The sequence below is a fragment of the Capsicum annuum genome, chromosome 1 (genome assembly GCF_002878395.1).
Source record: "Capsicum annuum cultivar UCD-10X-F1 chromosome 1, UCD10Xv1.1, whole genome shotgun sequence".
NCBI lineage: Eukaryota > Viridiplantae > Streptophyta > Magnoliopsida > Solanales > Solanaceae > Capsicum > Capsicum annuum.
This window is the reverse complement of record NC_061111.1, coordinates 62,419,050-62,442,689: the sequence shown is the minus strand read 5'-3', so window position 1 is coordinate 62,442,689 and position 23,640 is coordinate 62,419,050.

Here is a 23,640-nt window from a genome sequence, read left to right as displayed (position 1 = left end):
AAAACGTTCACAGTTTTTGGGTCATTCATCAGTACCAGGACCATCTTCAGCCAGTGCCCCTATACCTAGGACCAAGTAGGAGCAATGGGGTAGGACTTCTATTTCTAAGTCTCAGAATAGTATGGGTGAAAGGCCTAGTTATCATACATATGGAAAGTGTGGCAGAGACCATCCTGGTGAGTGTTTGATGGGGAAAAAAGGTTGTTATGTATATGGCAAGTTGGGTCATAGAATCAAAGAGTGTTTGTATGCTAAGCAGTAAAGTAGGGATGTTCATCCCCAAACTCAGGCTACTAGTGCACCAGCTCCACTAGGTCGCCCAGTTCCTCCTCAGAGTGCATCATCCAGTACCGGTGGTGGTCAATGCCAGAATTAATTCTATGCTTTACCGTCTCGATAGGAGAAAGAGAGTTCACCAGATGTTGTTACTGGTATGCTTCGTGTCTTTTATCTTGATATATATATGTTGTTAGACCCAGGGTCAAATCTATCTTATGTGACTCCATTGGTTGCGGTAAATTTTGGGATAAATCTTGAAAAGCTCTCCAAGCCCTTCTTAGTTTCCACCTAGTGGGTGAATCAATTATTGCCAAGCGAGTCTATAAGAAGTGTCCTATCACTGTCCTATATAAGATTATAATCACAGACCTAATAGAGTTAGAAATGGTAGATTTTAATGTTATTCTAGGCATGGATTGGCTCCATTTATGCTATGAATCAATAGATTATCGCACCCGTGTGGTGAAGTTTCAGTTTCCTGATGAGGAAATTTTTGAGTGGGAAGGTAGTTCTGAATCTCCCAAGAGTAATTTCATGTCTTATCTTAAGGCTAAAAAGTTGATATCAAAAGGTTTCCTTTATCATTTAGTTCAAGTCAAAGATACTAAGTCTAAAGCTCCAATAATTCAGTTAGTTCATGTAGTCAATGAGTTTCCTGAGTTTTTTCCCAAAGATTTGCCAGGTGTACCTCTTAATAGAGAAATAGAATTCGGTATTGATATTCTCTCTGATACTCAGCCTATCTCCATTCCTCTCTATTGTATGGCTTCGGCCAAGCTTAAAGAGTTAAAAAAGCAACTTAAATACCTCTTAGATAAAGGTTTCATAAGGCCCAGTGTTTCTCCATGGGGTGCTCCAGTCTTGTTCATGCATAAGAATGATGACTCTCTCCTAATGTGTATCGACTACTGCCATTTGAACAAAGTCACAATCAATAATAAATATCTTCTTCCTAGGATTGATGACTTATTCGACCAACTTCAGTGTGCTAGTTATTTCTCTAAGCTAGACCTCATACCTAGCTATCATCATCTTAGAGTAAGAGTATGTGACATTCCAAATACAACATTCAGAACTTGGTATGGTCACCTCGAATTTTTGGTCATGTTCTTTGGACTAACGAATACCCTATCAGCCTTTATGGACTTTATAAACAGAGTGTTTAAATAGTACTTGGACATGTTCGTCATAGTCTTCATCGATGACATCTTTGTCTATTCCCATAGTAAGAATGACATGCAGACCATCTCAGAACTATGTTGCAGACTCTTAGAGACCCTCAGTTGTTCGCTAAATTTAGTAAGTGTGAATTTTGGCTAAGATCAGTAGCTTTCCTTGGCCATATTTTTTTTTGGTGATAGCATTAGAGTTGATCCTCAAAGATCGAAGCAACAAGAAACTAGCCCAGAACCATCTCTCCATTATATATCAGGAGTTTCTTGGGTTTGGCTGGCTATTACCGATGGTTTGTTGAGGTTTTTTCATCTATTGCATTTCCTATGTCTAGATTGACTCAGAAGAAAGTCAAGTTTGCGGTCAAATTCTTATGAGAAGAGTTTTTAGGAGTTAAATACTTGACTCACTTTAGTCCCAGTTTTGACGCTACCAGATGGTTCAAATGGATTCGTTGTTTACTGTGATGCTTCCAGAGTTAGGTTGGGTTGTGTCCTGATGCAAAGAGGTAAAACCATAGCCTATGCCTCTAGATAGCTTAAACCTCATGAAAAGAATTATCCTATCCATGATCTTGAGTTAGCTATTGTTTTCTTTGCCTTGAAAATTTGGATGCATTATCTTTATGGGGTGCATGTTGATGTGTTCATGGATCACAAAAGTTTAAAGTATGTGTTCTCGGAGAAATATTTAAAATTTTGTCAGAGAAGGTGGTTGGAGTTGTTGAAAGATTATGACATAAGTATTTTATATCATCTGGGTAAGGCCAATGTAGTGGCAGATTCCCTTAGTAGATTGTCTATGAGCAGTGTTGCTCATGTTGAGAATGACAAGAAGAAGTTAGTTTAGGAGGTTTATCAGCTTGCTAGATTAGGTGTTTGGTTGGTTGATTCACCTGACTATAGTGTATGGGTTCAGAATAGTTTGGAATCTTCTTTGGTTGCCGAAGTGAAGGAGAAACAAGATAGGGATTCCATTTTGCTTAAGTTGAAGGAGTTAGTTAGAGATAAAAAAGTAGAGGTTTTCTCCCAAGGAAAGATGGTGTGTTGCGATGTAAGGGTATATTGTATGTGCCATGTGTTGATGGTTTGAGACAACAGATTTTGGCAGAAGCGTATGGTGCGCATTACTCTATTCACTCAAGAACCACTAAAATGTACCGTAATTTGCGGGAAATCTATTGGTGGAGTGGCATGAAGAAGGATATTGTAGAATTAGTAGCTAAGTATGCTAATTGTTAATAGGTTAGAATTGAGCACTAAATGCCTAGTGGCACTATGTAGGAGTTTAGCTTTCCCACTTAGAAGTGGGAAGAGGTGAATATGGATTTTGTGATAGGATTGCCTCGTTCACGTCATCAGCATGATTCAATTTGGGTTATTGTAGACAAAATGACCAAATCAGCTCATTTTTTGCCAGTTCATACTTCCTATTCAGCTGAGGATTATGCCAAGATCTATATTAAAGAGTTGGTTAGGTTGCATGGAGTCCCATTGTCAATCATTTCAGATAGAGGTACTCAGTTTACCTCTTACTTTTGGAAATCTTTTTAGAAGGGTATTGCTATCCAAGTTCACCTCAATATTGCTTTTCATCCTCAGATAGATGGCCAGGCAGAGAGGACCATTCATGCCCTAGAGGACATATTGTGGGCATATGTTATTGATTTTAAGGGTAGTTAGGATGATCACTTGCCGTTGATCAAGTTTGCCTACAATAATAGTTATCACTCTAGTATCCAGAAGGCTCTATTTAAGGCAATCTATGAGAGTAGATGTAGATCTCCCATTGTTTAGTTTGAGGTAGGTGAGACTGCATTGATAGAGCTTGATTCAGTGTTTGATGCGATAGAGAAACTTCAGCTAATTAGGAAGAGGCTTAAGACATCTCAAAGCCGATAAAAATCCTATGCAGATGTAAGGAGGAGAGATCTAGAGTTTGAGGTTAGTGATATGGTTTATTTGAAAATCTCTCCCATAAAAAGAGTGAAGATATTTGGTAAGAAGGGGAAGCTTAGTCCCCGATATGTTGGTCCTTATAGAATCTTGAGTTGTTTTGGGAAGGTAGCGTATGAGCTTGAGTTGCCTGCGGATTTGGCATCAGTGCATCTAGTGTTTCATGTCTCCTTATTAAAGAAGTGTATTGGAGACCCAGTAGTTATAGTTCCTTTAGAAAGCATAGATGTTTAGGATAGCCTTTCTTATGAAGAAATTCCAGTTGAGATCCTTGATCGTCAGATTCGTAGACTAAGGAACAAAGAAGTTTCCTTGGTCAAAGTTCTTTGGCGGATTCAGTCCGTTGAGGGAGCTACTTAGGAAGCAGAAACAGATATGTGTACCAAGTACCCTTATCTTTTCAACGCAAGTTCAGACTCAGTTGAGGTAGCATTTTTCCATAGATTATCTCTTTTCCATTCTCAGTTCCAGCTCTATATAATTATCTTCATGTCATTCCATACATTCATGTGTCAGTTCAGTTATTTAATCATGTTTCTAGTTATGCAAGTTAAGTACATAATCTTAGTTCCTCAGTATTCTTAGCTTAATCAGTCTCATTCGAGGACGAATGTTCCCAAGGGGGAGATATTGTAACACCCCTTATTATGCTTTGCCCGGTTTAGCTCCTAGTGCATGCGTAAGAGGCTTAAAGCCTGAAAATTTAGCTAATTGTTAGGTACTTATCCATTTTAATACCTCCTAACTTTGGGGATTTTTAAATTGACCTTCCGAACTCCGAGACAATGATTTTTGAGTTAATTCATGTTCAGGGGTGTAAGGAGCATGTCTCGGGTAAGTTTTGGATTTCTTAGATGAGGATTGGGTCACATTTAGATTTTGATTCCAAAACCTCACCACGATAGTGGTGCGTCACGGTGTGTATAGCAATGGGCATGTCACCGCATTGCGGTGGCCATCAATTTGGCATTCCAATTGCAAATTTAATCTTCTGAGGGGCATTTGGGTCTTTTTCCATTGCCCTAAGTCGTAAAAACATGAGATTAAATGTCATTTAGGGCATTATTTGCCCACATTCTCCACTTTTAATCTTAAGAAAAAACCCTAATCACCTTCCCCAAGTTCATCCATTCCATTATTTTCTCTTCAAGAAAAACCAAGAATTTAAGTTCCTAATCCAAGAATTTCAAGAAAATCTTTCAAGATCATCTCTAAGGCTTTCAAAATCAAGCTTTATACACCAAGTCAAGCCTATCAAGGTATGTGGGGTTTATGAACAAGGATACTCTTTCATCTTTGTAGCCTAAACTTCTTTTAAAGATAAGATTACATGATTTAAAGTTAAGATTTCATGAATTGCTGAGTATGGTTCATACCCAAACTATCTTGTTTTAAGTTTATGAGCTTATAAAGTTATTGAAGTGTTGATGTGCATATTTATTACCATCTATTCATGCTTTGGCTTGAAGATTTATATTATGAGTTGAATTTCATTATCTTGACTTGATATTGTTGAAAGATTTCAGGATGATTATTGAGAATGAAGCTTTATTATGAAATTCTTAGAATTTAAGTAAAGATGCTTTAAGCCCCAAGTATGAGTTTTGAGATTTCAAGAAAACTATGATCTTAATCTTCCTTGATAATTTTATATCAAGATTTAAAGAAAGACTTGATCTATTGATCCTAAGCTAAGATATGGTATCCACATTTGTTCATCTTGAGTTTGAATTAAAGCAAAGAGAAACATAACTGGTTTTCATTCTATAAACCCTTATGCTATTTTAAGGTGGATTTCCTAAAGTATGAGCATATAAGTAAGATGGGAGTAGTATTTAGCACCGAGTTGGGTATGAGTCTAAGGTCACATGCCCCTGAACTACGTGTCACCATAGGTTTAAGCTCCCATAGTTGGTTAAGAATAGTGATCACTTAAGGTTCTATTCCGATGGCAAGGGTAGAACAGCTCTCTCCAACATGGGTAAGACGTTGGACTCTATGATAGCTCACATGGTTTGTGTCGGTTAGAAGAACCTCCCAAAAAAAAGAATAAAAGTAAAGCTTTTAGAACTAAGAATTATGGCTCACAAAGTTTATCATTTTGATTTATTACTCATTAATATTATTTCGCAGTTTTAGTTTTATTCAAGCCCAAGGCGAGTCATTTATACTTAGCATGCATTATTTGAAATTCTATATGCATATTGAGTTATTATTTTACTTATGCATTCACCCCCACATACTCAGTACATTCCAAAAGTACTGATCCACATATATGTTTATGTGTTACATTGTTTTATAATGTAGGTTCTGGTGCTCAGTTCCAGTAGCATGATTGATTTCGAGCATCTCACCTATACCTTGATGCTTGGTGAGTCCTCACTATTTGACGACCCATTTTATTAGACTTTGATATTGATGAAGTATTCTAGCCATTTGATTTTAGTTTGAGTTTGGGTCAGCTGGGCTTTGTCCCATTGGCTCTCTAGTTAGAAGTAGAGGCTTGTCTGACTGTTTGCTATTTAGATTCAAGAGTGTTTGTTTTCAAGATTTCCAAGATTAAGACTTTCAGTTAAGATATCGATTCCATTATTTCAAGATTTTATATGTTGAGTTTGTTTTTATCATGAGTTCTAAGTTTAGCAAGCGTTAAGAGTTAGCTCGGGACTACACGTAATCTTGAGCACCCTGTGACGTACCGGGTAATCTTCTAGGGCGTTTTAATGAATTAGGGATTTAAAATGAGGATTTCAATATTCAAATCATATAACGACTTATTCCATTGAAAATTACGTGTAACATAACTTGTAATCAAAATCAATAACAACTTTATGGATACAATTCATCATAAACATGTAAAAGCTCATAATTTGATATAAAAAGGGATTCTTGGATTCCATGGGTGTAAAGGGCCATTGGATGAACATCACACATACCTTAAACCTTAAATCTTGAAAGAGAAATACAAATTTTTATGCTTTCTTGAAGGTTCTTGGATTTGGGAACTTGATTTCTTGGTTTTCTTGAAGATGAGATAATTGGATTTGTTGAACTTGGGGAAAGATTAGGGTTTTTGTGAGAGGAGAATTGGGGAAAATGGGCATATAATGCCCTAACCGACATTTTAATTCATGTTTTTATGAATTAGATTAAGGGAAAAGACAAAAATGCCCCTAAGACATTTAAATTTGCAACTGGAATGCTGATTAAAGGCTCACCGTGATGTGGTGAAGGCTCCCTCGCTATAACCACCGCGATGCACCACTATTACGGTGAGTTGCTGGAATTGAAATCCAAACATGACCCAATCCTCATCCGAAAAATCCAAAACTTTCTCGAGACATGATCCTTACACCCCAAAACATAAATTAACTCAAAAACCTATGTCTCAAGGTCGGGGAGACCAATTTAAAAATCCTCTTATGCATGCAACTAGAAGTTGAACTGAGCTAAGAATAATATGGGGTATTACAAAGGTCATGATACATTTTCATCAAACTAAGATGAATAGAGTAACGTGACTCATGCGCCTCAGTCAAGATCCTCTCTCCCAATCTATCTATGCCAGGAACACATAACCTTTCTTGGTACCGCAAGGTACCATCACTACTAATCTCGAAGGCCATCACCTTCTTCCCACCTCCATCACCCTTGATCCTCATCAAGACAGGATTCAACACTTGCTTCTCCTTTATTTTAGCACCCAGAGTTAACTGCGCCACCTTCTACACAAACACACTACCATCCTCAGAGTCCAAGAGATGGACTCTAAGGTTAGCCAAGCAGTTAATATCTTTCACCAATTCCCGCTTCCCTTCATCCATATGAGCTAAACTCCCCATGGATAACCTGCTAAGAGTATAGGCAATCATGTTAGCCTTACCTGGATGGTAGTGAAGACTCATGTTATAATCCTTGAGTAGCTCAAGCCATCTCCTCTGTCTGAGGTTTAGCTCATTTTGAGGAAACATATATTGCAGGCTCTTATAATCTGAAAAGATATCCACATGCACTCAATATAAATAGTGACATCAGATCTTCAACATGAATACCACAACCAATAATTCCAAGTCATGAGTCGGATAATTCTTCACATGCACCTTCAACTGTATGGAGGCATAAAATATCACTTTACCATGCTGCATCAAGATGCAACCTATCCCTACTTGGGACGCATCACAATATACCACACATTCGTTGGTGCCTTCAGGCAAAGTCAAGACTGAAGCAGAAGTCAGCTTATCCTTCAGCTACACAAAACTACCCTCACAAGCATTAAACCATAAGAACTTCACCTTCTTCTGAGTCAACTTAGTTAACGAAGTAGCAATAGAAAAGAAACTTTCCACAAACCTTCTGTAGTAACCTACTAAATCCAATAAACTATGAATATCAGTTGAGGTCGTGGGTCTAGGCCACTTCTTAACCACTGCAATTTTCTATGAATCCACCGTGATCCCTTCACTAGAAATGAAATGACCCAAAAAAGTGACAACGTTCAACCAGAATTCACATTTTGGAAATATGGCAAACAACTGCTGATCTTTCAGGGTTGCAACACAATGCAGAGATGATCGACATGATCCACCTTGCTCTTAGAGTACACTAGAATATCGTCTAAGAATACAATGACAAACAAATCTAGAAACTGACAAAAGACTTTATTCATCAAGTCCATGAATGCCACTGAGAAATTAGTCAACCCTAAAGATATGATCAAGAACTCAAAATGCCCATATCAGGTATGAAAGAAAGTTTAGGGATATCCACTTCCCTAATGTTTAGCTGATGATACCCCGAGCGAAGGTCAATCTTGGAGAAAAGTTTAGCCCCCTGAAGCTGATCAATCAAATCATTTATCCTTGGGAGAGGGTATTTATTCTTTACTTTTACTTTATTCAATTGTCGGTAATTAATATACATCCTAAGGGAAACCTCCTTCTTACGCATAAATAACACCGGTGTACCCCACGGAGACACACTATGAAGGATGAAACCCTTGTCTAAAAGATCCTTTAGTTTCTCCTTAAGTTCCTTTAACTCAACTAGAGCCATTCTATATGGAGGAATTGAAATAGGATCAGTGTCCAAAACAAAATTTATCCCAAAATCAATCTCCCTATCAGGAGGAACACCAGGAAGGTCATCAGGGAAGACCTCAAGAAATTCATTCACCATAGGGACAGAATGTAAAGAAAGACCCTTCGAGTTAGAATCTTTAACCTCAATCAAATGATAGAGACACCCCTTGGAGAGAGCTATAAGATATAATGTAAACCTTGCCTTAGGAGCTAAGTAACCACCCTCCTATTCAATAACCGATTTATTAGGGAATTTAAAGACAACCTTACGGGTCCGACAGACTAAAGAAGCATAGCACGAGTGCAACTAATCCATCCACAATATGACATCAAAATCTACCATGTCTAATTCAAATAGATCTACCAAGGTATTCCACCTACCCACATATATCATACAACCCCTGTAGACTTATGTAGCCACCACATAGTCACCCAATGGAGTAGAAACAGAAAAAGGGTCTAAAATATACTCGGGACCAAAATTAAAATGCACAACCACAAATGGGGTCACATAAGAGAGCGAGAAAAGAGTTTCGAGAAAAGAGTTTCAACATACCGATAAATACATCAAGTGATGCCTTAAACTCTTGAAGAGTAGTGAGAGTATAAAGTTGGTTCTAACCAGTGTCGGAGCCAGCTGGTGAGCCCCTTTGTGTTATAGCTGAAGAAGAGGCAGTAGGAAACTTGTTTTCCCCAGAAGTAACCTTACCCACAGGAAAACTTCTAATCATGTGCCTTGGATGATTGCAGTTAAAACACTTATCCTTTTCTTCATCACAGTATCCCAATGCAATCGACTATAAAATCTACAGAGAGGATAAGATGAAGCTAATTGGGCTCTACTAGCCTGAGATTGGGAACCCTGTGCCCTGTAATTATCACCATAATGTAAACTCCTATCACCTTACGACTTTGGGTGAGGAGCACTAGCCGTCGATTAAGACCTCAAATTGCCCCACTTCTTTTTGGGCCACTTTACACCATCCCTGTCACTCTGCTGCTAGCCACTACCCTTCTAAAAAAACCTAAACTTCTTGTTGTGACTTTTCTCTATCTTCGCCTGCTTCTTCTTCTCTTTATCAACCTACTATTATACACAACCAACCTGGAGATGTCCATGTCCTTTTCAACAAGGCAGCCTTACTCTTAAAAATTAAGTCTCCAAATAACCTAAAAGTAAATTTCCTCATTCTAGCCCTCATGTTGGAAACCAACTCCGGATCATACCAAAATAACTGGTGAAACTTCAAGGCATACTCCTTGACTGACATTTTGCCTTGCTTCAGATTAATAAAGTCTTCTACCTTCACTTTTCTTGGCTATTGAGGAAAGAAGCAATCCAGGAAAATATAAAAAGTTATCCCATTGAGCTGACTCAGCATCGTCACCCTTTGACTGGTCATATTCCTTATACCACTTCAATTGGTAAGCGACGAACTCCACACCCTCCACATTAGTGGCATGCATCATACGAAAGATTTTTTTCCATCTTATCAAAGAAACTTTAAGGATCCTCCTTGACCTTAACTCCAACAAACACAAAAGGGTTCAACCTCATAAACTGGCCAACCCTTGTGGCCTCAGAAGATAGAGTAACAGAAGAAGCAAGCTTATACTAAGCAGCTACCAACTGAGCCAACATATGGTTAGACTGACGAAACTCAACATTCATCATATCATTTTGAGGAGCTTGAGAAGGAGTGGAGGGGACTGATGGAACTCTAGGAGAGCAATTAGGGACTGGGCCCTAGACCAGGTCTGGACCCCATAAGCAAGATGTGCCCCATCAACATTGTCCTCGGGTAGGATAGAAGAGTTTCTGTGAGATTCAAGTAGTCTAGGAGGAAAGATCTAAAAATCAAACAAGAGGTAACTAGAGAAGATTTCAGGACCATAGGCTCTACAACCCAAAAAATAAAACACAAGAAAGAGAATCGTTCCTAAATAACTTGTATCCTCTCCTTTATAGTGTGGTGCTCTATAAAATCTTAAAAGAGACTCTACTCGACATGACTTTTTGGACAACCAATTGACCATGAACCTAGAGCTCTAATACCAATCTAACACAACCCGAACTAGGGCCTAGTTATGTTGGGTATCTCAAGTCTAGCTAGGACCAGAGACCACTCCCAATCGTTAACCACCTACATCCTATGTTGGATTAATTCTGAACATATAATAAGATAAAATAATAATAATTTAAAGACATTAGATAAAGTCTATAACCATAAACAAACAACCACAAAAAAATATCCCACCAATCCCAATCCCAATGCCAATACCAATACCAAGGCTAGCATTAATATCGACACCACCCATGCCCATAGTAGTCTAATAAAGACTCTAACCAGAATCAAGGAATATTTGGTTGGAACATGCCCCCAACCATAGCCAGAACCAAAACCAAACAAATAACAATAATAAAAAAAAGTCGATAGCATAAAATGGGGTCTTCTAGAGTATGAAAGATCACCACTTCAATCTGACTCAAAGTTGTCCCTGAATTCAAGTCACTGAGCATGAGGAATGGTAGTATGAATGGTTCCTACTTCGTGTGGGGATACAACGTCCAAAGATGGTTAGCAGAGTGAATGCTAGCATGTAACTCAAGGATAACGGTAAAATAATGCCATCATTCAAAAACAAATCAAATAACCATATGCAGTCATATATATACATATATATTGTGCTGGGATAGGGAAAAAGGTTTAGCATGTAATTTGAAACATTAACCTAGGTTGTGTAGCTTTGCTGTTCTAAACATCCACCCATGGGCTATATGGGTTCAACTCCTCCTGCTGAAAGGGCCCCAGTGGGTGATAGCCGCATGAACCAGAGGTACAAAAAAGACAAGGGAATGACCCAACCCCACATCAATCCAAGATAAAAATATATATCAATATTGTGAACCATGCACACAGTTCATCAAGACCAAACCTCACATGGACAAATATGAGTTTCTAGTGTTGGTCCTTCTTGGGACCTCCACCTTCCACAGCTTTGCCACACAACTCTATTTAAGTCCATATTAAAATTATTTACACATTCCCAACCATTTTTCAAGGAGTCTTTTAATTAGGCATTAACTGTTGGTATCATCATAGCAAAATTAAAGCTTGCGAGTCTATTTCCTTATGCTATATAGAATCATTAAACAAAAATTAGACTTCACCATTTTTATTTAAACCAAGATCATAGCCACCACGACCTTCCCAAAACTATTTGAAATCAAACCAAACCAAACCATTTCAAGTTCCATTACCATTTATGTAATTCAGGGAATCCAAGAATAGTCAAACTATATGACAAAATCATATTCATAGGCAATTTCAAAAATAGGTTTAGGGCATGCCATTATCAAAGCCAAAATCATCAAACTTGGGGTTCAGCCATGGGCCCTCACTTAAATCATAATTTCCATGCACCCACATGTGCAAAACCATAATAAATAACATGTATAGTCAAAATTTAAAACATAGAAAACAATATTCAATAATATGCATTTAAGCCCCTCAACCTTGGTTTCAAAACCACCATTAATGATTCATGAACAAAGCTCTAAACACATGTTTTAAGTAAACTAACAATGAGGGAAGAGTCGCATACCTTAGACACCAAGAATACAGAGATAAACCACCCTTGAAAGCCTTGATTAATTATCTTGATAAAACCCTAACTTTTGGCCTAAGTAGAGAGTTTGAGAGAGATTTTAAGAGTGTTTGATTGGAAATAATTTGTTAATGAATTCCCAAAATATGTTTTAAATCGGGGTATCAGTGGGATTTAAAGTGGGAAATATCTCAAATTCCCTCAACTTAAAGGCTTAAAAAAATTACAGGTGGTTACGAGTCGACCCCTTGACTCGTGACCACAACATATGACTCGTACCCTTGAGTCATCACCAAGATAGTGAGTTGGACACCCATATCAACCATACAACTCCATCCTCCCCAACCACAACCTGACCATACGACTCATATGGTTAAGATGTATGCAAGACAAAACCCAAGGAATTAAACACTGGACAACATACGACTCGACCTTACCACTCGTAACTTATCCTCATGCATTTTAGTGAGCCATTTATACTCAGATCCAACCCAATCCACTAAGTTACTAATTTGATTAAGGATAGTCTTAACAACTCGTCACCACCCCTAATTACTCATACCACCAAGTCATTACCATAATAAAACCTCAACCACTATCCACTAGACACCTCATAATATGGGTCACCTGACCCGCACCCATACCATACGACTCATATGGTTAGGTCATCAAAAGGATAGTGATCTCAAAGTTTAAGAAATTTCCAAGGGCCAAAATCCAGGGTGTTTCAATACCGTGGAGACCAACCTCCGAGATATAGAGGGGTTCTTTTTCAAAATTTTAATTTTAAAGGATGGGTTTTTACTTGACCCAATGCCTTTGAACCCAAATCCCTTTTTTAAAATACCCATCAAATCCCTAATTCTCCCTATTTTTTTAAACCTAGCATGATACGCTTCCCCAAATCCTCTCTAAATCTCCAAAGCTCATCATGCCAAAGGCCCCCTTATCTCTTCTTCATCAAATTCAATTCAGGTAAGTGCTTTAGTTTATCATAATCCATAAATTCTCTTACATAAAGTTACAATTTGACTGATTAGACATTTTTTGATTAGAGTGTTTGTTGAAGGTTAGTGATGGATATACGAGAAAACACCGAAGTGGGTGATTTTATGTATTCAAATTTATCTTGCATTTCATAAATTAATATGCTTAAGAATATAATTTTAAAATTATGGTTGGTGCGTGTATGGTACATTGTGATTTAGAACCTGATTTGAAACTATTTTAATAAACCGTGAGTAAATGCGTGTTAGTTGTGTGTGTATATCCTCTAACAAGAACTCAGGCATACTGGGTCTAGTGAGTAGTGTGTAAAGATAATGTGTTCACTTGAATTATGAGTAAAGAATCATAACCTCACTTTGGTGTTTCATGGCTATATCCCCACACTAATTAGGTCATTGATTAAGTATGTGACCATGTAGATGTGATTCAAAAAGAAGGGAAATCTGAGTACCTTGGTTTCATATCTTACACACCTACTTTACAACTATGTTTGGGGTGGCTCCTAAATCCGCCTACACTTAGTGGGCCCTAATTTCCCTTTATTCTTGTGCATAAAGGTCTATAGTGGTGCTTGTAGTTATAAATGTGCTCATTTGAACCTGTTATATTTTGGATTAGGTACAAGCTATATCTATGAAGTTTTTATGTCAAGAAATAATGTGGTTTTTACTTGAGTAGCTTGTAATGCGGTGAAAGTCATTACACATGATGACAATGGTCAGTGGGGAGGTGATTTCAAGTATTTTATGCTTAGACTCTTTATGATTTCTGTGCATAAATTTAAAGGTAAAGTAACAGACCTTGTACACTTGATGAAACTTTGAGCATTGTACTGTAAATTTTCATTTGTTATTAACAGTTATGTTTGGATAATGTTTTATCCTTGGCATTGTTATTAAGGATATGGGATACATATGCTAAGTGAGTTATGTCTATGGTTTATACATGATGTCATTGTTCTAAAAGAATTCCTTAGTACCTTCATTGAACTTATTGTGTTTTTTATGAATTAAATTTAAAAGACTGATTTGGTAATATTATGGTTTATTAAATTTTATGGAAATAACGTCTGTGTGCTTGAAGTCTGAGTAGAGCAACACCCAAGTGGTTTATTGTGATCGTTTAGGTGCTGTGAAAAAATTTAATGTTACTGAGAAATGAGGGAAACTTGAGTACCCTAGTTTATACATCTAAACACTATGCTAGCAAATAAGTGTGGGGTGTCCTCAACACCTTTCTATACTTAGTGTTTTTTAGTCCAAATAGATGCCCTGTCTAACTTATTTATTGCATTGTTCCGATTGACAGGTACTATAGACCATCGATAATAAATAGGAAAGAATATCACTGGCATATTTGAACCTTCCAAGAAAGATATAGGCCAATTGGTTGGATGACAAGAGCTCTTGCTGTCCCACTTGGGAAACCTCGTAGATATGGGACCAGATGGGTAGAAAAAGTCTGCAAGAAATAGTATGCTAAGTAAAATGAGAAAAAAATGCCCCAATGAGTTTATCAATCGATAAGAAGACTGGAGTAGCTGCACATGAATTTTCTATTTTAGAAAACCATAGAGTGCAACTTGCACCTCATCAGATAATATTATGCTAATTGGGACCCCAGGGATCACAATTCTAAAGTAAAATCCGTGGTCAGGTAGTAACTTTATCGGCCGATGTTGTGAATGGAATTCTAGCATCCCCGAGGCAAATATAGTCCCTCGGAGGCAGCTGAATATTACCCCTCCATAGGCAGACATTAGATACCTATTGTTTTGAAATAGGTCTACAGCTAGATGAACTCATCACAGAGATAGGGCCTTCACCTACCATTCCCATATGCTTAAATGAATAGTGAGGCATACATGTGGATAAAGATTATCTGTCATTACCTAATTCTGGTCATTCACATGACAAATATTACTCGTGACAGGGTCTGTCCTATTTATGCTTTGATTTGGGATGATATTGGTATCAATGTGGATGCTGTAATCAAGTCCGCAATAAAGAAAATGCACTACCATCAACAACACAGTATGGATTTAGGGGACGGCAGACTAGGTTTTTGAGGGGTCAAGAGGTTGAGGAGGAGGCTCTAGATTATAGGCCAGTAGTGAACACATGCCCGATATATGTGACCAGCACTAAGGGAATAGATATGGCTCATGGATCGATGCTTACTATTCCCAAGCGTCTAGCTTAGAATGATTAGATTATAACCCATATGTATGGGATATAGATGCTTCAGCTGAGAGTAGAAGGTAGATCAACTATGAATGAGGAGATTCATGTTGTCGAGCTAGATTACCTTCTCGGTCACCTTGCATGGACTTTTCTGCAAATAAGCCTAGAATTTATAGAGGTTATTAATGACAACATGCCCATATATAAGGAGCAACAATTGAGAGATTTTAATATTCAGAAGAGAAGAATGCATGGACCCAGATATAAGAGCAGAGACATACAGTCAAGATATCAATGTTGACATGGATGATGCTTGATCAGGGAGTGTTGCACCACCTCATTACTTAGTTATGCCTACAAGCACTGAGGACAGTGTTACATTTTAAGTGTGGGGCGGTGGTTGTCATTCTTCCCACCTCTCATTTGCTACTCTATCTTTTTGTTATTTGTGGATGTTTATTTTATTGTTGTTATTGATGTGTCTTTGATTGACATTCTAACTATTCGATCTATAATAGTTAGTAATTATGATATTGTCGAACTTAGTAATTCATAGTGGTTTCTCTACCTTGCTTAGTTTATTACTCTTAGTCGTATTTCTTTATTTGACTTTTTTTAACTTATCTAGGTTTAATTAAATTTTAGGAGTAAATATTTTGCCTTAAAGGTAACTTTAATAACTAGTCATAGTTAGGTACCTTCTTCTATGATGGATGGATGAAGACCTTCTTAAGGGGATTAGTCTTAGAAAATAAATAAGTAAGAAGAACCCAACCACAACTCTAGGTCGAGATACTTTATGTTGGGACGTTTGGCTACATGACATGAAAAATACTTTTTTTAAGAGAGAAGCATGTCAAACGTAAAAGAGGAATGCTAGTTTTAGACACCTATTCTCAATTGTGTAACTCTTGGTTTGTTGGCTTAATTCTGAATTTGTGCAATTACTAGATCAAGAGTCTATAGGGATCCTACTTGAATATAGCATGCACCAAGTGTGAGTGAGATTTTCTAGTTATTCCACATGCATAGTGATATCTAGATTTTTTCCTGTATGTTCATGAAGAGAAATAAAGGGTTGAATTTAGGAGATAATGTAGGTATTTTGTTGATAGCTATATTTCATACCTGGTTTGACCTACCCTTGAAATTATCCTGAGTTAGCGCTATTGAGCCTATAACCTATTTTCTTTGGCAGCCTCACGTATAGCTTATACCCCTTCTCTATTTGACCTTAATTTGATCCAAAGCTCGTAGGCACTTTAGTGAAGAAAAATTAGTCGAGTAAGGAGTTGAAAAACAAGTACAAAAAAGGCAATAGTGAATCCCCAAAATATAGATATAGGTGTACGAATGGAGGTCCAATAAGGTTGGGAGTTAGGTGATAAAAAGAATAAAGATTGTTCAAGAAAAAAATTGAATTATTTATTGAAAAAGTAGAATCTCTTCTATAGTATATCCGAATTAGCTTAATGAGATGGGGCCAAAACGGAAGAAATAGGGAAGATAGATGTGAAAAATTAATTGTTAATTAAGTGTTTCTAGTGTTCTTATGATGTATTAAAGTGCTTACAAAGATTATCCATTGCTTTGACCCAAATAGTTCCTACCCATCCCTTAGCTTACATTATACCCTTTGAAGACCTATTTGATCCTTAATCTTAACATTCGACTATTAGTAAAGTAGTACACTAAGGGAAAGCCTATGGTTTATGACATATCATGCGTGGATTCTTTGTGAGAGTGAGCAAAATTTTTTCTTGGTGTACCCATGCTTGTTATAGATTACAAAATTATGAGTGAATTGGGTAATCATCTTATTATGAGGGTGTATGTAGAGCATAGTTGGGTGACCTTTGGGAATGCTCTATTGAATAATGTGCATAAGTTTGTCGGCATGCTAGAGTCCACTTATGAGGATAGGGAGTTTAAAAATGTCAATCCTGTGTTTTCATTTGATATATGACATGTTTGAGGTGAAAATTAATGAGTCATGTGTAGCCTATAGGGGCCCGACAAAAGTGTCTTGTTTAGATTGTGTTATAATGATTGCTTGGGATTATTAGAGGACGAACAAGATTCCAAATGTAGGGTGGTGATCTTAGGCATATTTGTACATCCAAGTACCACCATTTATACATATTTAGATTTATTTTATGACCTAAAACGTGTTATTGTATTGTGTTTGAGCTATAATTGTATTCCCTAGCTAATGAAAATGATTAGTTACTGCATGGCTTGATTGTGATAAAATTGGACGTGCTTTGATGTGTTAATAAGGAGATTTTGGATTATGGAAGCACTTCCAGTGACATGCTGAACATGAAGGCACTTGAAAAAGGTTCTAAAAACATGGAATACAATGGTGAAGAATAAGAATCAGATGACAAATTCTAGTGAGGGTCTATGATAGCCCTGCGCTGCGGACCCTGATCTCCGCTATGACCTCCGTGTCATCGAGTTTGATTGATCCAGCAAGTCAAATTCTAGTGAGGGTCCATGATGACCCACGTCGCAGATCCTAGTGTCCGCGATGATCTCTGAGATGTCGGGCTGAGTAAAATTTATGCAAGTTGTGCCCCTAAAACATCCTGGGTTTTGACCCTTGGAAAATTTCTTGGAAACCCATTCTCTGGATAAAATACAACTCATGGGTACGAGCGGTATGCTGTGTATGAGTGGTATGGTCATGTCATATGCTGACTAGTGTTAGTTGTTGGGATGGCTTTAGTCACTGGAATGGGTACGACTTAGGGGTATGAGTTGTAAGGCTTGATATGAGTCATATCAAACACTCATATGGTTGGCAGTGTTGGTCCTCCTAGTATTTCATTATGCTAGGGATATGGGTCATGGGTACGAATTGCATGCTGTGGCTACGACTTGGTTGGATGAGTCGTATACTAGATAGTGTTTGACTCAAGGATTAAGAATTAGATACTAGTGGTGGCTACCGATCGTATATGAGGGTATGACTTGTATGGGTCAGTGTATCCCTGTGATGGGTTTTTAAGGGATTTAAGTGGGGTTATTTTGGATATGTCACTACTTACCCTAAATCGGACCTACAACTTCTAATACACTTAGGAGGTTATTTACCCTATTATTCTATCCATTAATACTTAGAAACTATTCTAAAGCATCTCATAGTTCTCTTAAGAGCTTTTGGGACAAGAAGGCTAGGGTTTTACCTTATGGATTGCTTTGGTGATTTCTTTTCATCAATTCTTTGGTATAAGGCATGATTATCTTCCCTCATTGTAATTTCAACTAAAGGCATGGTTTATATGATTGATTTAATGGTTTCACTATTTCATGATTGTGGTTTTCAACTATTATTTGGGGGTTTTGATATTGCATGCTTGGTTATGATTTCATATGGTTTTAATTATGCTTTTATATGCATTAATGGTGGATTTGGACAATTGGATTGCATGGTAATGGTTTCGTGGTCCTTGGAATTAGTTTTGGTTAAATTATGTCCCTAAGGTGTTTGATAAAATGCTTATAAAGATATGTTCATTGCATTGACTTCTTTTAATAGAACTCTTGCATGTTTTAAACTGGATAAAAGATTTATGCATGGTTTAAATGGTTTTAAAAGGCTAAAGGCTAAATGTTTAAGCTTATGGAGAACATGGAAGTCTCCCCAAGTGGATTTAATATGGTAAAAAGAAGGGCACCTAAGGTTCCCTAACCTAAATAGTTTGGCTATGGATATTACTTACAAGTAATGGGGTGGTATGACGATACCACTAGCATTGGCCTTGATTAATAAATGGTAAATGGATTGTTTGGACATGATTTTAATTAGACTTTAATAGCAGGGTGTATAGCTAAGCCGTGGAAGGAGGCGCGGTCTCGGGGGGACCAAAACTGGAAACTCATGTTTGCCGATATGAGGGATCTTCGATGACCACGTTTGAGTGTCACATTTTATAATGGAGGAATGTACTAGTCATCCCATGGGATATTCCCTAGTCGTACGGCTACACGTACTGGGGCCCTTTCAGCAGGGGGAGTATGGCCCATGGGTAGTTAGGACGGCAAAGCTATACAACCTAGGTAATGGATTTAAATGCATGCTAAACCCGATTCCCTTTTTCAGCACTTATATATGTATGGTTGTATGCATTATGGATGGTTTCACTTGGTTTTATAACTGGCATTCTTTTATCCTTATCTTGAGATTCATGCTAGTGGCCACTCGCTAACCCCATCTACTAGCTATTGTATACCCTTTTTATGCAGGAAACGACCATTCTACTCTTCCTGTTTAGCATGCGGATTTGGTATCAGCATTTGGACTGAAGTAGTGAGCTTCCATCCCTTTGGAAGGCATCATTTCTTGTTATAGATTTGTTTAAACACTTTTCTTTTATTTTGGATAGTGGTTTTGTCATGGTTGGGGGCATGTCCTAACCAGATTTATTTACTCTTTCGGATAAAGGCTTTATGATACTTTTAGGGGTTGGTATGGGCGGGATCGGTATTGGTGTTGGCCTTAGAATTGGAAAAATTCGGTGGGTTGATATCATTAGATGATATTATTGGTTGTTCCACCCTTCTACATTTTGGGATTAATTTTCATATTATGTTTTAGTATTCCTTTTGGATTATGGTCTATGGTTTGGTTTGATATGGTTGGGCGGTTGATGCGGTTCGGTTTGACTCAGTTAGTTCAGTTACGGTAGTGACCCTATCCTAGAGTCTTAAGGATAATAATAATGTTATCTTGTTATATACTTGAAATTCATCTTATCTTAGGTTGGATACAAGTGGTTGGGTTGGGTAACAAGGGGCAGTCCCCGATCCTGGTTGGACTTGGTATGCCCATTACGATAAGGCCCGTGGTCAGGTCGTGTCAAGTTGGTATCAGAGTCTAGGTTCATGGTCAACTAGGAAGTCCACAAAGTCGTGTCTAGTAGAGTCTCTTTTAGTGGTATGAAGTGCACCACACTCATAAGAGAGAGGCTGCAAGACATTTAGGAATATTTCACTTTCTTTGTATTCTATCTTCAAGCCTGAGTTCTCAAATCCTGGAATCTCCTATAATCCTTGTTTGTTCATCTTTCAGATCATGCCTTCTATAGCTGGAACACAAGAAAATTCTTCCATCCTATCTGGGGATAATGCTGAAGGGGTATATCATACGCCTGGAGTACATCTTCGATCTCATAGTCTTATTACTGATGGTACTGGAGTTTATCCAATTCCGACTAGTTCTCCTTAGGTCCTTCAAGTCAACATGATGAACTCAAAATTTTGTCAGTCTATTCATGTTATTGCCCAACTGGTTTCTGCTTAAGCTGAGCGGGGTATGACTGGTGCTTTGTTTAATGAGGCCACAAGGGTTGGTTAATTTATGAAGATAGGTCTTTTAAATTTTAATGGAGTGAAGGTGAAGGAAGATCCATAAGGCTTCTTGGATGAGATGGAAAAGATCTTTTGGGTGGTGCAGGCTGCTAATGCAGAGGGGGTTAACTTTGCAGCTTATCAGCTCAAAGATGTTGCTTATCAGTAGTATGAAAAGTGGGACAGGGATAGAGGTAATATGAAAGAGGATGGATTATGAGAGGCCTTTTCTAATGCCTTCATGGATTGGTTCTTTCCTCAAGAGTTTAGGAAAGCTAAGATGGAGGAGTTTGTGAGCCTCAAACAGAGGAGGATGTCAGTAAAGAAATATACTTTGAAGTTCTATTAGCTATCAAGGTATGCTCCTGATTTGGTAGCTGATATGAGGTCGAGAATAAGGAAATTTGTTATTGGGTTGAATAGAGATTTGATTCTGGAGAGCAAGACTACCTTGCTAATTAAAGATATGGACATCTCAAGGTTGGCTATTCATATGTAGCAGATTGAGGATAAAAAAAGAAGCAGGTAGAGTTTGGGGATAGGCAGGGAAAGAGAAATAGGTTTTTTGATTAGGGAGGTGCTCAGTCTCAGGGTGGTAGAGATGATGGCAAGTGGATGAAAAAGAGTGGGGAAGTTCAGGCTCCTTTTTTGTTAGTGCTCCTTATCAGTCGGGAGACAGGCTCATCAAGGTGGTGACAATTCTCGGGCACAGGTTGCCCAATCTCAGGCGAGCAAAAGTTAGTCAGTTTCTTCGTATCCTCCTTGTCGATTTTGTGGTCGTCCTCATTGGGGTTATTACGAGGAAGGAAGGGATAAGTTCCTTAAGTGTGGCCACGTCGGCTATCGGCTTAGGGATTGTCCGCTCAAAAAAGTTGCTATGGGAGTGAATAAGATTCCTATGGCTTCATTTCCTAGTCCTACACCAGGTGGTGTGGCATTTGCTTCTATTACTACTCCTGGTTCTAGTGTTGGTCGGAACAGGTTGTATGTTTTAGCATCCCAACAGGAATCTGAGGCATCACCTGATGTCATTACTGGTACGTTACAGATTTTCTCTCGTAAAGTATATTATTTGATTTATTGGGGTTCCACTCTTTCTTATGTGACTCCATATGTGGCTATCTTTTGGTTTCGATCCGAAAGTTATCTCAGATCTTTTTTTTTGTTTCTACCCTGATAGACGACTCTGTTATTGCTAAGAGAGTCTATAGGGGGTATCTGTTGGTAGCAAGCAGACCTTGGCGGATCTATTTGAGTTGGATATGGTAGATTTTGATGTAATTCTAGGTATGGATTGGTTTTATTCTTGTTATGCGTCTGTATATTGTCAAACCAAACCCGTAGGGTTACCTTTAAGTTTCCTGGTGAGCAGATTATAGAATAGGAAGGTAGTTTCTTAGCTCCTAGGGGGAGGTTTATTTCTTATATTAGATCTTAAAGGTTAATCTCTAAGGGTTGTCTTTATCACTTGGTTTGGGTTAAAGATTCTAACTCGAAAGGTCTTTCTTTGTCTTCGGTCCTTGTGGTTAATAAGTTTCCAGAGGTCTTTTTGGATGATCTCCCTGGTGTTCCTCTAGATAGGGAAATAGAGTTTCGTCTTGATTTGCTTCCGAAAACTCATAGAATATCTATTCCTACTATAGAATAGCTCCGACTGAGTTGAGGGAACTCAAGGAGCAACCTAAGGATCTTCTGGATAAGGGCTTTATTCGTCCTAGTGTTTCTCCATGGGGTGCACTGGTGTTATTTGTGCACAAGAAAGATGGTTCCCTTTGGATTTGCATTGACTACAGGTAGTTGAACAAGGTCATGGTCAAGAACAAGTATCTTCTTCCTTGGATAGATGACTTGTTTGACCAGTTATAGGGTGCCAAGTTCTTCTCTAAGATTGTAACGCCCCACATTTTTTAGCTAGAAATTGAATCATCGTTCCTACATGTGTAAGCCCTAATTCCATGATTTATGTTTAGATTCATGTGTCATGATCTTTCTCCTAGTGTATGAAGTGAATATGAGGTGAAAAGTATTCATAAAAATTACTTGAAACAAAGTTGAGCTAAGAACCTTTCATTCATCCAAAATTGGATATTCGATTCTTCAAGGGTCTATTTTGAACGTTTATAACTTTCTACACATAGAGAATTTTTCAGCTCAAGACCCACCAAATTGTAGATAATTGAATTATCTTTCCAACGGTACCAATTTTGCCTAAATCCGATAATTGAGCAAAAAGTTATGGCATTTTCTGTGTGAGGTAGTAAGCCTACGCGATCTTGATGCGTCGCGTTGACTGCGCCCCGACACGAAACCTGACGCGAATCCAAAATTATTTTACACATTATTTCAATTCCTAAAGGGTCTAGGGGCACTTTACTCATATTCCCTCACCCAAATTTCGTCCTTAAACATCCTTAAACGATATTAGGTCACAAATAACGTTTTAACTCTCTAAGATCCCTAATTCATCTTTCAAGAACCCAAGAGGAGAGAACAACTAGTGTTTGGGAAATCAAGATTAAAGGTCAAATCTTTTCAAAATTTCTTCGTGATTCTTCACAATTAGGTACGTGGGGTTTTCCTAAAACTACATGGGCACGGTGAAATTGTTTTAATGATGAATAAAGGTTTAGAAATCATGAACTTACAAAAAGGGTTTTGGATTTACAAGTTATAATCATGCTTTTGAAGCCCTTGATAATATTGTTTTGGTCTTTAGGCCTTCCCTTGAAAGTGATTTGACTAGTATATATATGTATGATTGTTGTTGAAGCTTTGAAATATGAATTGAGAGCATGGATTATCGAATCTTTTCCCTCTCCCATTGTGTTACTACTTAATTTACAAGTTATGAAATCCTAAATTGCATGACTTAAAGAATGGGTCAAGAGCCTTATTGTCTTACATGAATTTTATGATGATTAAGAATTGGAGAGAGGGATATTATTATGATTTACATGCTGAAAATGATAAATGAAGGGACTTCAAGAATGTTTTGAG